We start from the raw sequence: 15693 nt of genomic DNA, 5'->3' as shown, positions 1-15693 counted from the left end.
ATTCTGCAAAGAGTGATTGTTGATTTTGCCCTTTGATCATGCACGTCCAGGGAGGTTGGGTGGGAGGGGGGTGGGGATTTATTTTTGTTTAGTGTGCAATTGTTGGGTATGTATAAAGGGGGAGGTTGATATATGTATTTGTCATAAATATAATTTGATAGAATTTAAGTGTTGTTAAAGTGTAAAATATGTTGCACTTATTTTTGGCTTTAAAATGAATATAGATATTAAAAACCAAAAACAAAACTACCATAAAATTAATCATAACATTGAAACCACATTTTGGTCATATGGCTATAGCTCATAAAGATAGAATAGATACAGGGGCACTGTTCCCTCTAAGATGAGCAGGAGTCCTTCACCTACAGCCCTACCAGTAGGAGAGTGCTGTTTCACCATCATATATACAATAGGATACGCAAGCACTGCCAGAGTCCAGGTAACCTGCCTGTCTCTACTAGGGTTGCCCGATTCACAATTCAAATTGATTCACCAATTCAGTTTGGCTGAATCGATTTGCTTTGTAAAAAAAATGGGCTCACCGATACGCTGAACTCCAGGCTAGAGAGCTGTACAGGAACGGGATTGACTAGATTTTCCTTCATAATTCAGGCAACCATACTTGTTTCTCAAAAAGCCACGGACAGCGTTTCCTACATGCTGCCCACAGCTGACCCAGAAACCTTCCCTCTGATGCCCCATCTGGACTTTCCCGGTCTCCTTTCCCTCTTCCCTTCAGCCGGACTCGCTGTCTCCCTGCCAGCCACTCACAGCACCCAGCGGTCTTACAAAGTTGAGTTTTCCTGGCAATGATTCATCCAGGCATCTTCTGGCCACCCTGGGGACCTTCCCTCTGCTGCAACTTCCTGTTGCTGCATGAGAGGACGCACAAAGAGAAGGCCCCATGAGTGACCGGGAAGCCAGATGTTTTGGAAAACCCAATTTTATAAGACTGTCGGGTGCTATGAATGGCAGGCAGACCTGCGGAAGAGAAGAGAAGGCCGGGAAAGACCAGACAGTACTGGGCAGAAGAGGGGCAGAGTTGCCAAAATCAGACAGAAACAGAATGAGCAATTGAGATTGTGGTTGGTGGATGTAGGGAGAAATATCAGACTTGTGAAGGGGAGGAAAGGAGGGCTGGGAAAGAGAGACTAGATCAGACCAGGCAGAAGAGTCATCAGACTCAGGGATGGATGGCCATAGTGAGAGATGCTGGCCCGCAGGAGATGGAGGATGGGGGGTAAGGAGTACAGGAGGAAGGAAATGAAGCTGGACATGGTGAAGGAAAGAGACAGAGCAAAGAAATGCTAAAGAAGGACAGGGACATGGTGTAGTGCTGGAAAGGGGGGAGGAATAGAGGTACTGGATGGAAAGTAAGAGAAGAGAGAGAGAGAGAGAGAGGAAATGGTACACATGGATAGAGGGAAAGAGAAGATGGATGAGATTTTGCACATGGACAGAGGACAGAAAATGGAAAAAGAGATGGAGATAATGTGGAGCAGCAGAATGTGGAGGTGGAGAGAGAGAGAAAGGAGGAAAAGATGCCATACCACGGGTCAGAAGTGAGAAAGAGAGAGAGGAGAGAAAGATATAATACTGGGCTGGAGGGAGGGTGGAAAGATGCTTGCTATAGAAAGCAGGAGACTAAGCTGAAAATGGAGACAAACAGTGACACAGAGAAGGGGCAATAGGGATAGAGGGGAAATGCTGAAAGAGTAGTAAGATAGAGACATAGGTGAGAGGTAAGATAGGGACATAGGTGAGATGGGCCCACAGAAGGGTAATGCTAGAAAAGAAGTGGAATAGTGATACTGACTGACACAGAAGGAAAATGTGGATCAAGGAGATATGGGGGCTCAGGCTGGATGGAATGGGGAGAAAGAGGGCCCAGCCATATGGAAGGGGCACAGAAAGAGGGCAGACAACAAAGGCAGATAAAAGTTTGTTTTTTTGCTTGAGGATAAAGTAGTATTATACCTGTGTTAATGGGATATACACCATCAGGTCCAGGCAATTTGCTACTGCAAGTAGGGGTGCTGAGCAGCTCAAGGGAGAGGGGAAGACATCTTGACTGGAAGTTGAATATTTTCAGCAATACTTGGAATCTTGATAACAACTACTTATCATCTCCATCATGTCTGGCTGCCTATATGGTTGGCATGGTGGTGACTTGACAACCAGCATTTGACTATGGGTGACTTGGGTCCACACAGACTGGATGGACCATATAATAATAACTTTATTTTTTCTATATCGCCACAATCTTACGACTTCTAGGTGGTTTACACTGAAGAGAGCTGGACAATCAGTGAATTACAGAATACAAATAGCAAAGATATCACTGGACAGTCAGCGAATTACAGAATACAAATAATAAAAATACACATATTTCTCAAAATTATCAGTATGGTGTTATTAGTTTTAAAATGGTATCTGATTAGGAGATAAATCTGTTGAACACTGCTGTCTTAATTTCTTTCCAAAATGCGCCGTAGGTCAGCCGGGCTCCGTTGACGTAATTGCCTAGCCAGGTCTGCTGTTTACTAGCTTGAAACTTAAAAGTTCTGTCCAGAAAGGACCTGTATTTGCAATCAGAGATCCTTGGATAGGAAAAAAGATTACAATTTCTGGTTGTCCTAGTGGGGATGTGTAGCTCGAAATGTGGTAAGAGATAGGTAGGGGCCATTCCCCAAACCAGTTTAAAACAAATGCAAGAAAACTTTAATATTATTCGTGCCTCCATTGGCAACCAGTGCAGCAGTTTGTAGCAGGGACTAACATGCTCGCTTTTCTTCAATCCAAATATTAAGCGGACGGCCGTGTTCTGCACTATTCTTAATTTTCTCAGTTTTTTTTAGGTATACCCAAGTAAATGATGTTGCAGTAGTTCAATCTGGATAGAAGCAATGACTGAGCTAGTAGTCTAAAAGTTAAAGGGTTGAAATTTTTTTTTAATGGTCTTTAATTTCCATAGTGCAAAAAAGCACTTCTTTGCCACCAAGTTCGTGTGTTCAATCATGGTCAAGTGGGTGTCTAATGTGACTCCTAATATTTTTATGGTTTTTGATATCGAGTAATTGTGACCATTTAGGTGTAATGACGTTCTAGTAATTTTATCCTTTGGGCTTGCCAAGAAAATTTTTGACTTTTCTGTGTTTAATTTCAATTTAAAATTGATAGTCCACTGTTCAATTTCAGTCATGATATGGGAAATGTGTTCTAAAATTTCATTGGTCACGTTAGTCAAAGGAATTAAAATAGAGATATCATCAGCATATATATATATATATATATATATATAGCATTTTAGATTTAACTTTTGTAATAGATGTCCTAAAGATGAAATGTAGATATTAAATAGGGTGGGTGATAGCGGTGGGGTGATAGCGGGTGGGTGATCCTTGAGGTACCCCCAAAGGATTTTTCTAAGAACTGGAGTATTTCCCATTGCAGACCACTTGATATGATCTTTTGGTTAAAAAACCCTGAAACCAGTTCCAAACTCTTCCTGAGAGTCCCATTGCGTCTAAGCAATGCAGCATTAGTTCATGATCTACTAGATCAAAGGCACTGCTAAAATCTAGTTGTAAGATCAGAGCACTGGTACCTTTACTAAAAAGACCATAAAGGTGTTTGAGGATTGAAGCTAAAACTGTCTCTGTGCTGAATTCTTTTCTGAATCCTGATTGGTGTTCACTAAGAACGTTAAATTTGTCTAGGTAATTCATTAGTTCCAAATTGACCAATCCTTCCAGTAGTTTGATGAATAAGGGGATACTCGCTATGGGCCTGTAATTGGACCTTGTGAAGGAGTCAGGGATTCTCCCTCACTAATGATGCTATTATATCAATGGGCAGCAGAGGGCAATGATTCATTGAGCTGGCAGTTAGGCTATCCTCCAGGAGGTGGCACTAATTGGTCAGAACAGGTCCTGCCTGACTCAGAGGGGTGGGACTCGGGCAGAGAGCAGTATATCTGTTCCAGTTTGGAATTCATTCAGATTAGGTCCCTGGGATTGTGACTTCCAAGAGAGAGACCCAGACCCAAGAGGTCTCTGGAGAGAGCAGGTTTCCCTAGTTATGTACACAGGGGATGCCCTGGGAAGCAACACAGTATCAAGTGATTGAAAGAGACTTTCAGGAAAGAAACCAAGCCTAGGAGGTGAGCTGAGAGAAAGAGAGACTGCTGAGAGAGGATTAGTCTCTGCGTGATTGAGGTAAGCCAGCCTGGAATAATAAAGAAACTGTTGGCTTCAGTGTGGAGAGCAGAGCAGGAACTGACTGAATGCTTGTCTAAACTGTATGAAACCCAGGTGGAGTGATATGGGACTAACGCTGTTGAGCTGAATAAAAATTTATTTTGTTTCCCTGGGCTTGTGCTGTAACAAAGCTCAGTTGCTTAAAGCTGAATAAAGAGTTGCATGGTACTTTCAAAGCTGTGTGTTGGGGTTGTGCTGTATCTAGGGAAGGCTGAATAAGTGGGTTCCTGGAAAACCCAGCTAGGTCTCCCACATGTTATGTTAAAACCCAGGATTGGAGCTTCTGCCACAGAGAAGTTGATTCAGATACCTTTGCATATTGGGACCTCAGTACAGTAGTGCAAGAGGTTTTTTTTCCCGTTTTCTCTGGAACAGTCTAAGGAGACAAGCTCTGGCAGAAGTTAGAAAGGAAACTTATAACAGTTATTAAGTGCTGGGTGAGCAGGAGTTATTTTCTTTTCTTTTTAAGTTAAAAAAAAAAAAAAAAGAGAGAACGGAATATATGTATATGCAGCTCCAGAGTGTTGACAGGCTTAATTAAGCCACTGATATTGGTACCTGATAAGCCAGCAGCCTGTGTGTACATTGCAGCAGTGAGAGAGTAAGAGTTGCCTTAATTACCCCACTGAATTAGAGGAAAGGCAACAGTCAGGGCCAGATTCTATAAATGGCACTTACACTGTAAGTGCTTCGCGTGGTTGCCAATTAACTAGTAGGCACTGCTTAAAGAATCATGCCTGGCAGCACCTAAGCAGATTTAGGCATCATTAGGCGCAGGTATATTAGGCCAGGTTTTATCTGGCCTATGGTAATATATTGGTGCCTATCTCGCATGCCTAACGACACCTAAGTTTACCATGCCTGCCTACTTTTCAGGTATAAGAACATAAAAATTGCCGCTGCTGGGTTGGACCAATGGTCCATCGTGTCCAACAGTTCGCTCACGCGGCGGCCCCCAGGTCAAAGACCAATGCTCTAAATGAGTCCAGCCTCACCTGCATACGTTCCAGTTTAGCAGGAACTTGTCCAACTTTGTCTTGAATCCCTGGAGTGTGCTTTCCCCTATAACAGATTCCGGAAGAGCATTCCAGTTTTCTACCACTCTCTGGGTGAAGAAGAACTTCCTTATGTTTGTACGGAATCTATCCCCTTTCAACTTTAGAGAGTGCCCTCTCTTTCTCCCTACCTTGGAGAGGGTGAATAATCTGTCTTTAGCTGCTAAGTCTATTCCCTTCAATATGTGTCGTTAGGTGCCCTAAGAGTTTCAAGTAGAACTCTTCATTGGCAATTTAATTTGTTTTTTGATTGGCTGAAAACTGGCACGGTCAATTACCATGTCAATTAAAAAAAAAGTTACACGTGGATTCCAATGTTAAACGTTGCTAAGCATCCTTGGTTAGGATGCCTAGAGGTGCCTAATACAGGTTTCCTATACATAATCCAACCCCAAGAGCATAAGAAGTACTACAAAATGCAACACCGAAAAATCAGCTGTGGCTCTTCATGCTAAGGCAACTGATCATATAATTAGATTTGAGGACACAAAAATCTTGGAGAAAAAAGACTGTTGGTGGCTGAGAAGAATCAATAGAGATAACAAGACACCCTAATAACTTCAGTAGAGACAAAGGGCTCATCCTAAACAAAGCATGGCAATGGCTCATCCAAAAGAAATTCAGCACAAAAAGAACTGGGGCTAAATGTTTTCTTCCCTCCCTCCTCCAGTTTTAGAATATGACTTTCCTAATCCTGAGTCAGATCCACTCCAATGAACTTCCATCTTTCACTCCCGCCAAAAAAGCACAGTTACTTACCGTAACAGGTGTTATCCAGGGACAACAGGCAGATATTCTCTACATGTGGGTGACGTCACCGACGGAGCCCCCTAGCGGGCGTATTCATAAACAGACTTGCTTGAAGATTTTCAGGCTTGCGATTGGCCTGCGCATGCACGCATGCCCCTTCCGCCCTGCCTAGGGCATGCGTCTCCTCAGCGTATCCTCAGTTCAGATAGCTAGCAAAGAAGCCAACCACGGGGAGGTGGGTGGGTTGCGAGAATATCTGCCTGCTGTCCCTGAATAACACCTGTTACGGTAAGTAACTGTGCTTTACCCCAGGACAAGAAGGCAGCATATTCTCTACATGTGGGAGACCTCCAAGCTAAACAGAATGGGATGGAGGGAGAGTTGGCAATTCAGGAGAACATATTTCGCAACACCGACTGGCCAAAATGGCCATCACGCCTGGAGAAAGCATCCAGACAGTAATGCGAGATGAACGTATGAATCGAGGACCAAGTGGCAGCTTTACAGATTTCCTCGATGGGAGTCGAGCGGAGGAAAGCAACAGACGCCGCCATCGCTCTGACCTTGTGGCTCGTGACTCGACCCGGCAGGGAGAGACCAGCCTGAGCGTAACAGAAAGAGATACAAGCGGCCAACTAGTTAGAAATGGTCCACTTAGAAACCGAGCGACCCAAGTGATTGGGATCAAAAGAGAGGAACAGCTGGGGAGCAGAACGATGAGGAGCGGTGTGCTTCAAGTAGAAGGCCAGCGCATGCTTACAATCAAGAGAATGTAGAGCCACTTCTCCAGGGTGAGAATGGGGTTTCGGAAAAAACACAGGAAGAACAATGGATTGGTTGATGTGAAAATCAGAAACAATCTTAGGCAAGAACTTAGGATGGGTACGGAGGACCACCTTATCATGATGGAAGACAGTGAAAGGTGGGTCCGCCACCAAGGCTTGAAGCTTACCGACCCGACGGTCAGAAGTGAGAGCAATAAGAAACACAACCTTCCAAGTAAGATACTTCAAGTGAGCCCGTGCTAGCGACTTGAACGGGGGTTTCATCAATTGAGCAAGGACCACGTTAAGATCCCAAACCACCGGAGGAGGTTTAAGGGGCGGATGAACGTGGAAAAGGCCTTTCATGAAGCGGGAAACCATAGGATGATAGAGATAGGCTTCCCGTCAATCGGCTGATGAAAAGCAGCAATGGCATAAGGACTCGAACCGAAGAGGACTTAAGCCCAGCGCCAGACAAGTGCAACAGATAATCCAGGACAGCCAATAAGGAGGCAGACAGCGGCTCCTGCTGCCGAGTAGCACACCAGGAAGAAAAGCGGGTCCACTTCTGATGGTAACATTGGCGAGTGGACTCCTTCTGAGACGCTTCCAGGACATCCAGCCCAGGCTGGGAGAACTGGAACGAGGGCATTAAGTCTCGAGGAACCAAGCCATTAAGTGCAGAAACTGGAGGTTGGAATGGAGCAGAGAACCCTGACTCTGCGTAAGCAGAGAAGGAAAAACAGGCAGAGGAAGAGGCTCCCTGGAACTGAGTTGCAACAGAAGGGAGAACCACGGCTGTTGGGGCCACCGAGGAACTATCAAAATCATGGTGGCATGCGAAGACCTGAGCTTGACGAGAGTCTTCAGAATCAGAGGGAATGGAGGGAATTCATACAGGAACTCATTTGTCCAATCCAGAAGGAAGGCATCCGCCTCAATCCTGAGAGGGGTGTAAACCCTGGAGCAGAAGCGGGGCAACTTGTGATTGAGGGGGGATGTGAACAGATCGACGCCGGAGTCCCCCAACGAGCAAACACCTGACGCAGGGTCACGGAGTGGAGGGACCACTCGTGAGGCTGCAGAAGACGATTCAACTTGTCTGCCAGACAGTTTCGCTGGACCTGAATGTAGACAGTTCGAATGACTATGTTGCGGCTAATGGCCCAATCCCAGAGCCGCATTGCCTCCTGGCACAGGGACCTGGACCCCATGCCCCCCTGTTTGTTGATATAATACATGGCGACCTGGTTGTCTGTGCGAACTAGCACCACCCGGTCGCGAAGCAGGTGACAAAAGGCTTTCAGAGCGAGGAAAATCCCTCGAAGCTCCAGAAGATTGATGTGACAAAGGCGGTCGGCACGGGACCAAAGACCCTGGGTGCGCAGACCGTCCAGATGAGCCCCCCAAGCATAGGTCGACGAGTCCGTCGTGAGGACCTTTTGCGGAGGAGGAGCATGAAACAGAAAACTTCTGGAAAGATTGTAAGAGAGCATCCACCAATGGAGAGACCTCTTCAACAAAGGAGTCACGATAATGCGTCGAGAGAAAGGATCCCGATCCTGGTTCCATTGGGACGCCAGAGTCCATTGAGGAATACGGAGGTGAAGTCTGGCAAAAGGAGTCACGTGAACCGTGGAGGCCATGTGACCTAGGAGGACCATCATGAGCTGAGCCGGCGCCGAGGGCAGATGGGTCACTCTTCGGCACAAACGGATAAGGGCCTCCTGACAAGGCTGAGGCAAGAAGGAGCGGAGACGAACTATTTCCAGGACTGCTCCGATGAACTCGAGAGACTGGGACGGGCAGAGGTAAGACTTGGGAAAGTTCACCTCGAAGCCGAGACTCTGAAGGAGCAAGATGGTCTGACTTGTCGCTCGCAAGACTTCATTGCGAGAAGACGCTTTGATTAACCAGTCGTCGAGGTAGGGAAACACCTGCAGGCTGCGGAGGCACAGGAACGCAGCCACCACTACAGAATTCCTTCGCTCCACTAGTGCACTGCGATACTCAGGAAAACAGAAGGGAGGTGGGACTGGAACCAATGAAGGAAACTCAAGAGAACAAGAGCACCCTAAGTACAAATAAAAAAGCCAAAAACAGAAAACTATTACTGTTGGGGGATTCCATCATCAGAGGCATTAACCTTGGAACACAGGGCGAGGAGTCCAAAATAGTGAAATGTCTTCCAGGATCCTCAGCTACCAGGAGTTCCAGGCAAATACTGACTATAGTTAAGGAAGAAACTAAGGATTTTAACACTGATGTTGTTATCCATCTGGGAACAAATGACCTGGCCAACAACTCCACACTTGCAGCACAGAAAGCTTTTCGGGAGCTTGGTGAGGGCGTGAAACCTTTTGTAAAGACTTTAGCTTTTTCTGAAATACTGCCTGCATATGGAAAAGGAGAGCAAAGAGTGAAAAACACAGAGGACTTTAATAGATGGCTCAGAGCCTGGTGTCATCAAGAAGGCTTCAGGTACATAGGAGGATGGGGAAATACATGGAAGGACAAGAAGCTATATTGCACTGATGGGCTACATATTACTACAGTAGGAAAAAGAAACCTTGCAGAGAAATTTAGACAATATTTTTCCAGGCATTTAAACTAGAAGGTGGGGGTGGTGTATGTACGAAAGACAATTATAAAGACCACCCCCGGCAAAAGAAAAGATGTGATAGTAGTAAAGGCTGCAACATAAGCAATATCAGCAACTCATCTCTTAGTATTGCAACGGAAAGTGAAACGACACAAAAATCCATACGAAAAAGAAGATTATCGCTGAAAAATAGCTGGAAAGCGATGACCACAAATGCTCGCAGTCTAAGCAACAAAGTTCATGATCTGCAAGCTCTGATGTTAGAGGCAGATCTAGATATTGTTGCTATCACAGAGACATGGTTCAGTGAATCACATGGATGGGATGCAAACATACCGGGATATAATCTTTTTAGGAAGGACAGAGATGGTCATAAAGGTGGAGGAGTAGCTCTCTATGTAAAGATCAATATCCAAGCGACCGAAATGCAAGGGACCTGGGGAGAGGAAGAAGCGATATGGATTGCTCTGAAAAGAGAAGATGGAACTTCTATCTACGTGGGTGTAGTCTACAGACCTCCGACTCAATCGCAGCAAATTGATAAGGATCTGATTGTGGATATCCAAAAGTTTGGAAGGAAAGAGGAGGTTCTGCTGTTGGGAGATTTCAACCTGCCGGATGCGGACTGGAATGTTCCGTCTGCGGAATCGGAAAGAAGTAGGGAGATTGTGGATGCCTTTCAAGAGGCTCTGCTCAGACAAATGGTGACGGAACCCACAAGGGAAAAAGCGATATTGGATCTGGTCCTCACAAATGGAGAGAGTATCTCTAATGTTCGAGTGGGTGCTCACCTGGGTAGTAGCGATCATCAAACGGTTTGGTTTGATATAACGGCTAAAGTGGAGAGCGGCCGCACGATACTTAAAGTCCTAGATTTCAAACGTACGGACTTTAATGCAATGGGAAAGTACCTGAAGAAAGAGCTGTTAGGATGGGAGGACATAAGAGAAGTGGAAAGACAGTGGTCTAAGCTGAAAGGAGCGATAAAAATGGCTACGGACCTTTATGTGAAGAAAATCAATAAAAACAAAAGAAAAAGGAAGCCGATATGGTTCTCCAACCTAGTGGCTGAGAAAATAAAGGCGAAAGAGTTGGCGTTCATGAAATATAAAAAAACCCAAGAAGAGGAGAGCAGAAAGGACTACAGGGTGAAACTGAAAGAAGCCAAGAGAGAGATACGTTTGGCGAAGGCACAGGCGGAAGAACAAATGGCTAAAAATGTAAAAAAGGGAGATAAAAATTTTTTCAGATATATTAGTGAAAGGAGGAAGATAAAAAATGGAATTGCTAGGCTAAAAGATGCTGGGAACAAATATGTGGAGAGTGATGAGGAGAAAGCAAATGTGCTAAACAAATACTTCTGTTCTGTGTTCACAGAAGAAAATCCTGGAGAAGGACCGAGATTGTCCGGCAAAGTTACACGTGAAAATGGAGTAGATTCTGCGCCGTTCACGGAGGAGGGTGTTTATGAGCAACTTGAAAAACTGAAGGTGGACAAAGCGATGGGACCAGACGGGATCCATCCCAGGATACTAAGGGAACTCAGAGAGGTTCTGGCGAGTCCTATTAAAGACTTGTTCAACAAATCTCTGGAGACGGGAGTGATTCCTGGGGATTGGAGGAGAGTGGATGTGGTCCCTATTCATAAAAGTGGTCACAGGGATGAAGCAGGAAACTACAGGCCGGTGAGCCTCACTTCAGTTGTTGGAAAAATAATGGAAGTGTTGCTGAAAGAAAGGATAGTGTATTTCCTTGAATCTAATGGGTTACAGGATCCGAGGCAACATGGCTTTACAAAAGGTAAATCGTGCCAAACGAACCTGATTGAATTTTTTGATTGGGTGACCAGAGAGCTGGATCGAGGACATATGCTAGATGTAATTTATTTGGATTTCAGCAAAGCCTTTGATACAGTTCCTCATAGGAGGCTGTTGAACAAACTTGAAGGGCTAAAGTTAGGACCCAAAGTGGTGAACTGGGTCAGAAACTGGCTGTCGGACAGACGCCAGAGGGTGGTGGTTAATGGAAGTCGCTCGAAGGAAGGAAAGGTGACTAGTGGAGTCCCTCAGGGTTCGGTGCTGGGGCCAATCCTGTTCAATATGTATGTAAGTGACATTGCTGAAGGGTTAGAAGGAAAAGTGTGCCTTTTTGCAGATGATACCAAGATTTGTAACAGAGTAGACACCGAAGAGGGAGTGGAAAATATGAAAAAGGATCTGCAAAAGTTAGAGGAATGGTCTAATGCCTGGCAACTAAAATTCAATGCAAAGAAATGCAGAGTAATGCATTTGGGGATTAATAATAGGAAGGAACCGTATATGCTGGGAGGAGAGAAGCTGATATGCACGGACGGGGAGAGGGACCTCGGGGTGATAGTGTCCGAAGATCTAAAGGCGAAAAAACAGTGTGACAAGGCAGTGGCTGCTGCCAGAAGGATTCTGGGCTGTATAAAGAGAGGCGTAGTCAGTAGAAGAAAGAAGGTGTTGATGCCCCTGTACAGGTCATTGGTGAGGCCCCACTTGGAGTATTGTGTTCAGTTTTGGAGACCGTATCTGGCGAAAGACGTAAGAAGACTTGAGGCGGTCCAGAGGAGGGCGACGAAAATGATAGGAGGCTTGCACCAGAAGACATATGAGGAGAGACTGGAAGCCCTGAATATGTATACCCTAGAGGAAAGGAGAGACAGGGGAGATATGATTCAGACGTTCAAATACTTAAAGGGTATTAACGTAGAACAAAATCTTTTCCAGAGAAAGGAAAATGGTAAAACCAGAGGACATAATTTGAGGTTGAGGAGTGGTAGATTCAGGGGCAATGTTAGGAAATTCTACTTTACGGAGAGGGTGGTGGATGCCTGGAATGCGCTCCCGGGAGAGGTGGTGGAGAGTAAAACTGTGACTGAGTTCAAAGAAGCGTGGGATGAACACAGAAGATTTAGAATCAGAAAATAATATTAAAGATTGAACTAGGCCAGTTACTGGGCAGACTTGTACGGTCTGTGTCTGTGTATGGCCGTTTGGAGGAGGATGGGCAGGGGAGGGCTTCAATGGCTGGGAGGGTGTAGATGGGCTGGAGTAAGTCTTAACAGAGATTTCGGCAGTTGGAACCCAAGCACAGTACCGGGTAAAGCTTTGGATTCTCGCCCAGAAATAGCTAAGAAGAAAAAAAAAAAAAAAAAATTTTAAATTGAATCAGGTTGGGCAGACTGGATGGACCATTCGGGTCTTTATCTGCCGTCATCTACTATGTTACTATGTTACCACAACCAGACATTTTGTGAAAACCCTTGGAGAGGTCGCCAGGCCGAAGGGAAGAACCCTATACTGGAGATGGAAATCCCCCACCCGGAATCTCAAATACCGGCGAGAGGCTGGGTGTATTGGAATGTGCATCTACAACTCCTTGAGATCCAGTGAGCACAGTCAGTCCCCCTCGTCCATGAGCACAGTCAGTCCCCCTCGTCCAAGAGGGGATACAACGTGGGAAGGGTGAGCATTCTGAATCGTTCCCGGACCAGAAACTTGTTCAGAACATGGAGGTCCAGGATTGGATGCAGATCCCCCATCTTCTTGGGTACCAGAATGTACCGGGAATAAAATCCGGAGTTCCACTGTTCCGTGGGAACCTCCTCGACCGCCTGAAGGTGAAGAAGGGCCTGAGCTTCCTGCAGAAGGAGAGGAAGCTGAGACTGAGCAGAAGGAAACTCTCTTGGAGGCAGGTCCGCGGGTACACCACTGAAGTGGAGGGAGTACCCCTCCCGGATGATAGACAGTACCCAACTGTCGGTGGTAAGACTTTCCCACTGGGTATAGAAATGATGGAGACGACCCCCGATGGGGAAGGGGGAAGGCTCTAGGAGGAAGAGAGTCTGAAGGCTCGGAGTGGAATTGTCAAAAGGACGGCCCGGTCTTCGCCAGGGCTGGCGGCTGAGTCTTAGGTTGACGTTGCTGCTGCTGCAGTGGCCATTTCGAAGGAGGCCTAGAGAAAGCAGGAGTGGATTTTTGTGGATACCTCCGGAGAGGAATTTTATATTGGCGAGCCAGAGGGGCCTTTGGTTTTAGTTTCACCAGAGATGCAAAGAACTGCTCGTGGTCCGAGAGGCGCTTCGTGGCCGCCTCGATGGAATCATCGAAGAGCTCATGACCCACACACGGGAGATTGGCAAGTTGATTCTATAGATTCGGATCCATATCCACAATCTGGAGCCAAGTGAGGCGACGCATGGCGATCGCAAAGGCTGTAACTCTCAAGGACAATTCAAAGGCGTCGTAAGAGGCCTGAAACATATACAGGTGGAGTTGGGAGAGGGTCTCCTCGAGGAGACGAAACTCCTGATGCCGAGGCTCTGGTACGACCTCCTAGAACGAGCGGAGGGCATCTATACAGAACTGGAGGTAGGACGTGAAGATGAAATTGTAGTTAAGGACATGGTTCGCCATCATCGAATTCTGATAAAGGCGGCGACCAAATTTGTCCATCGTACGGCCCTCCCTGCCCGGGGGGGACGGCCGCGTAAACATTCAAGGGGTTAGACTTCTTCAAGGAAGACTCAACCATCAAAGATTGGTGGGAAAGCTGAGCACTTTCAAACTCTTTAACCGGGATAGTCCGGTAACGGGACTCCAACTTGGAGGGAATAGCCGTGACTGCATATGGTGTCTCCAGGTTCCGGAGAAACGTCTGCCGGAGAACCTGATGCAATGGAAGGCGAAGTGCCTCATGAGGCGTACTGTCAACTCCCATTTCCGCCAGGTATTCCTGGGTAAAGCGGGAGTTGGACTGAAGATCCAAGTTCAAAGCTCTGCCCATGTCAGAGATGAAACGAGAAAAGGAGGAGGTCCAAGAAGAAGATTCATCCTCCGGGGGAGACTCCAACCGAGACCGGGGTGCGGCCGAGAAAGAGGGAGAAACTTCCCTGGAATAGTAAGCCGGAGCCTCAGAGTCCTGTGAACGGGAGACCGAAGAGGTTCGACTAAGGTGTCTAGGGGGTGTCGAGGAACGGCCCCGTGCAAAATGGACCAGGGAAGACCCTGGAGTCCGAGGGAACCACTGGTGAAGCCTCAGAGAAGAGGGGGGTATAGGAAAATTCCCCAACCAGCTTCAAAGTAGGCCCTTTAGAAGCTGGCAATCGCCTCGATGGGGAACATACACTAGAGTCCAATTCGAGGACAAGTGTGTGTGTAGATGGTCTCAAGGTCAGAGACCTGCCCCGATAGGGCGGGGAAGACCGGGGCCTTTTAGAAGAGGCAAGCCTTGCTGCAGTAGCGGGGGGAAAACGGGACCCTGGCCTGGACCCCCGAAAAGTCTTCGGCGACTCAGGGGAGGAAGATTCGCTGGAGGAAACCTGATGAATCTTACGGGTGAGGCCTCGAAAGACGAGGGGACGCTCAGGCTGGTCAGACCGCGACTGGGTCGAGACCGAGGTCTAAGGCGTCGAAGTCAGGACTAGCTGGCTCACCACTTAGGAAAGCTGTGTGGTAATGATAGCCTTAAGCATGTCCTCAAACATAGGCACCGAGACCAAATGTAGGTGGGTCAGAGGTGCAGCAGTGCGCTCCTTCGGGGTGGCCTCAAGAAAGAGTATTCTCTACGTGAGGAGGCATGCTTAGATAGATGTCTCGAAGACGCTGACGAGGCGGCGCTGACATGGGATTCCGAGGTAGGCTTCTTTGCTGGTACACCTGAGGAGGGAAGAGAAGACTTATCCGAGGCCGGAGTAGCAGGAGGGGCCGAGGCCGAGGACTTCGAGGCCGAGGCCCCCAACGAGGGTGTCGAGGCCGAGCTCGAGGCCTGCCCCGCAGGATTCATGGGGCCAAAGAGTTGGAGAATCTTGGTCACCCTTCGACGAAGAGCCCGTGGTTGTAAAGTTGCAAAACGGGGACACGACTTAGCGCGGTGCTCTGCACCCAGGCACTCCACACACCAACGATGAGGATCGGTGATGGAGATAACCCAGTTGCACTTAGTACAGTTTTAAAATCCAGAACGAGGCCGGGACATAAGAAAAAAGACGGCCATGGCCCCGCGAGGCCAGGCAGCCAGAGGAAGACCGAACTGAAGAAAAAAATGAAAATAAAGAAAATTAAAGAAGCGAGCACAGCGACTCAACAGAAACTAACCAAACAAGCCGCGGTGCAAGAGGGACAACGAGATCGCGCAAAGCAAGGGACCAGTGCTTCTGGCTCTGCGGAAAACAGAGAACTGAGGACACGCTGAGGAGACGCATGACCTAGGCAGGGCGGGAGGGGCACGTGCGCATGCGC

General features: G+C 47.1%; 1 protein-coding gene across 5 annotated transcripts in view; it reads right to left on the bottom strand.

The window, feature by feature from the left end:
* CPLANE1 (ciliogenesis and planar polarity effector 1) overlaps positions 1-15693 on the bottom strand; it is a 372488-nt gene that overhangs the window by 44426 nt on the left and 312369 nt on the right. The window lies entirely within an intron of this gene.

This window comes from Geotrypetes seraphini, chromosome 1 (assembly GCF_902459505.1).
Source record: "Geotrypetes seraphini chromosome 1, aGeoSer1.1, whole genome shotgun sequence".
In the NCBI taxonomy this organism is placed as follows: Eukaryota; Metazoa; Chordata; class Amphibia; order Gymnophiona; family Dermophiidae; genus Geotrypetes; species Geotrypetes seraphini.
This window is presented reverse-complemented; position numbering and strand designations above follow the sequence as displayed.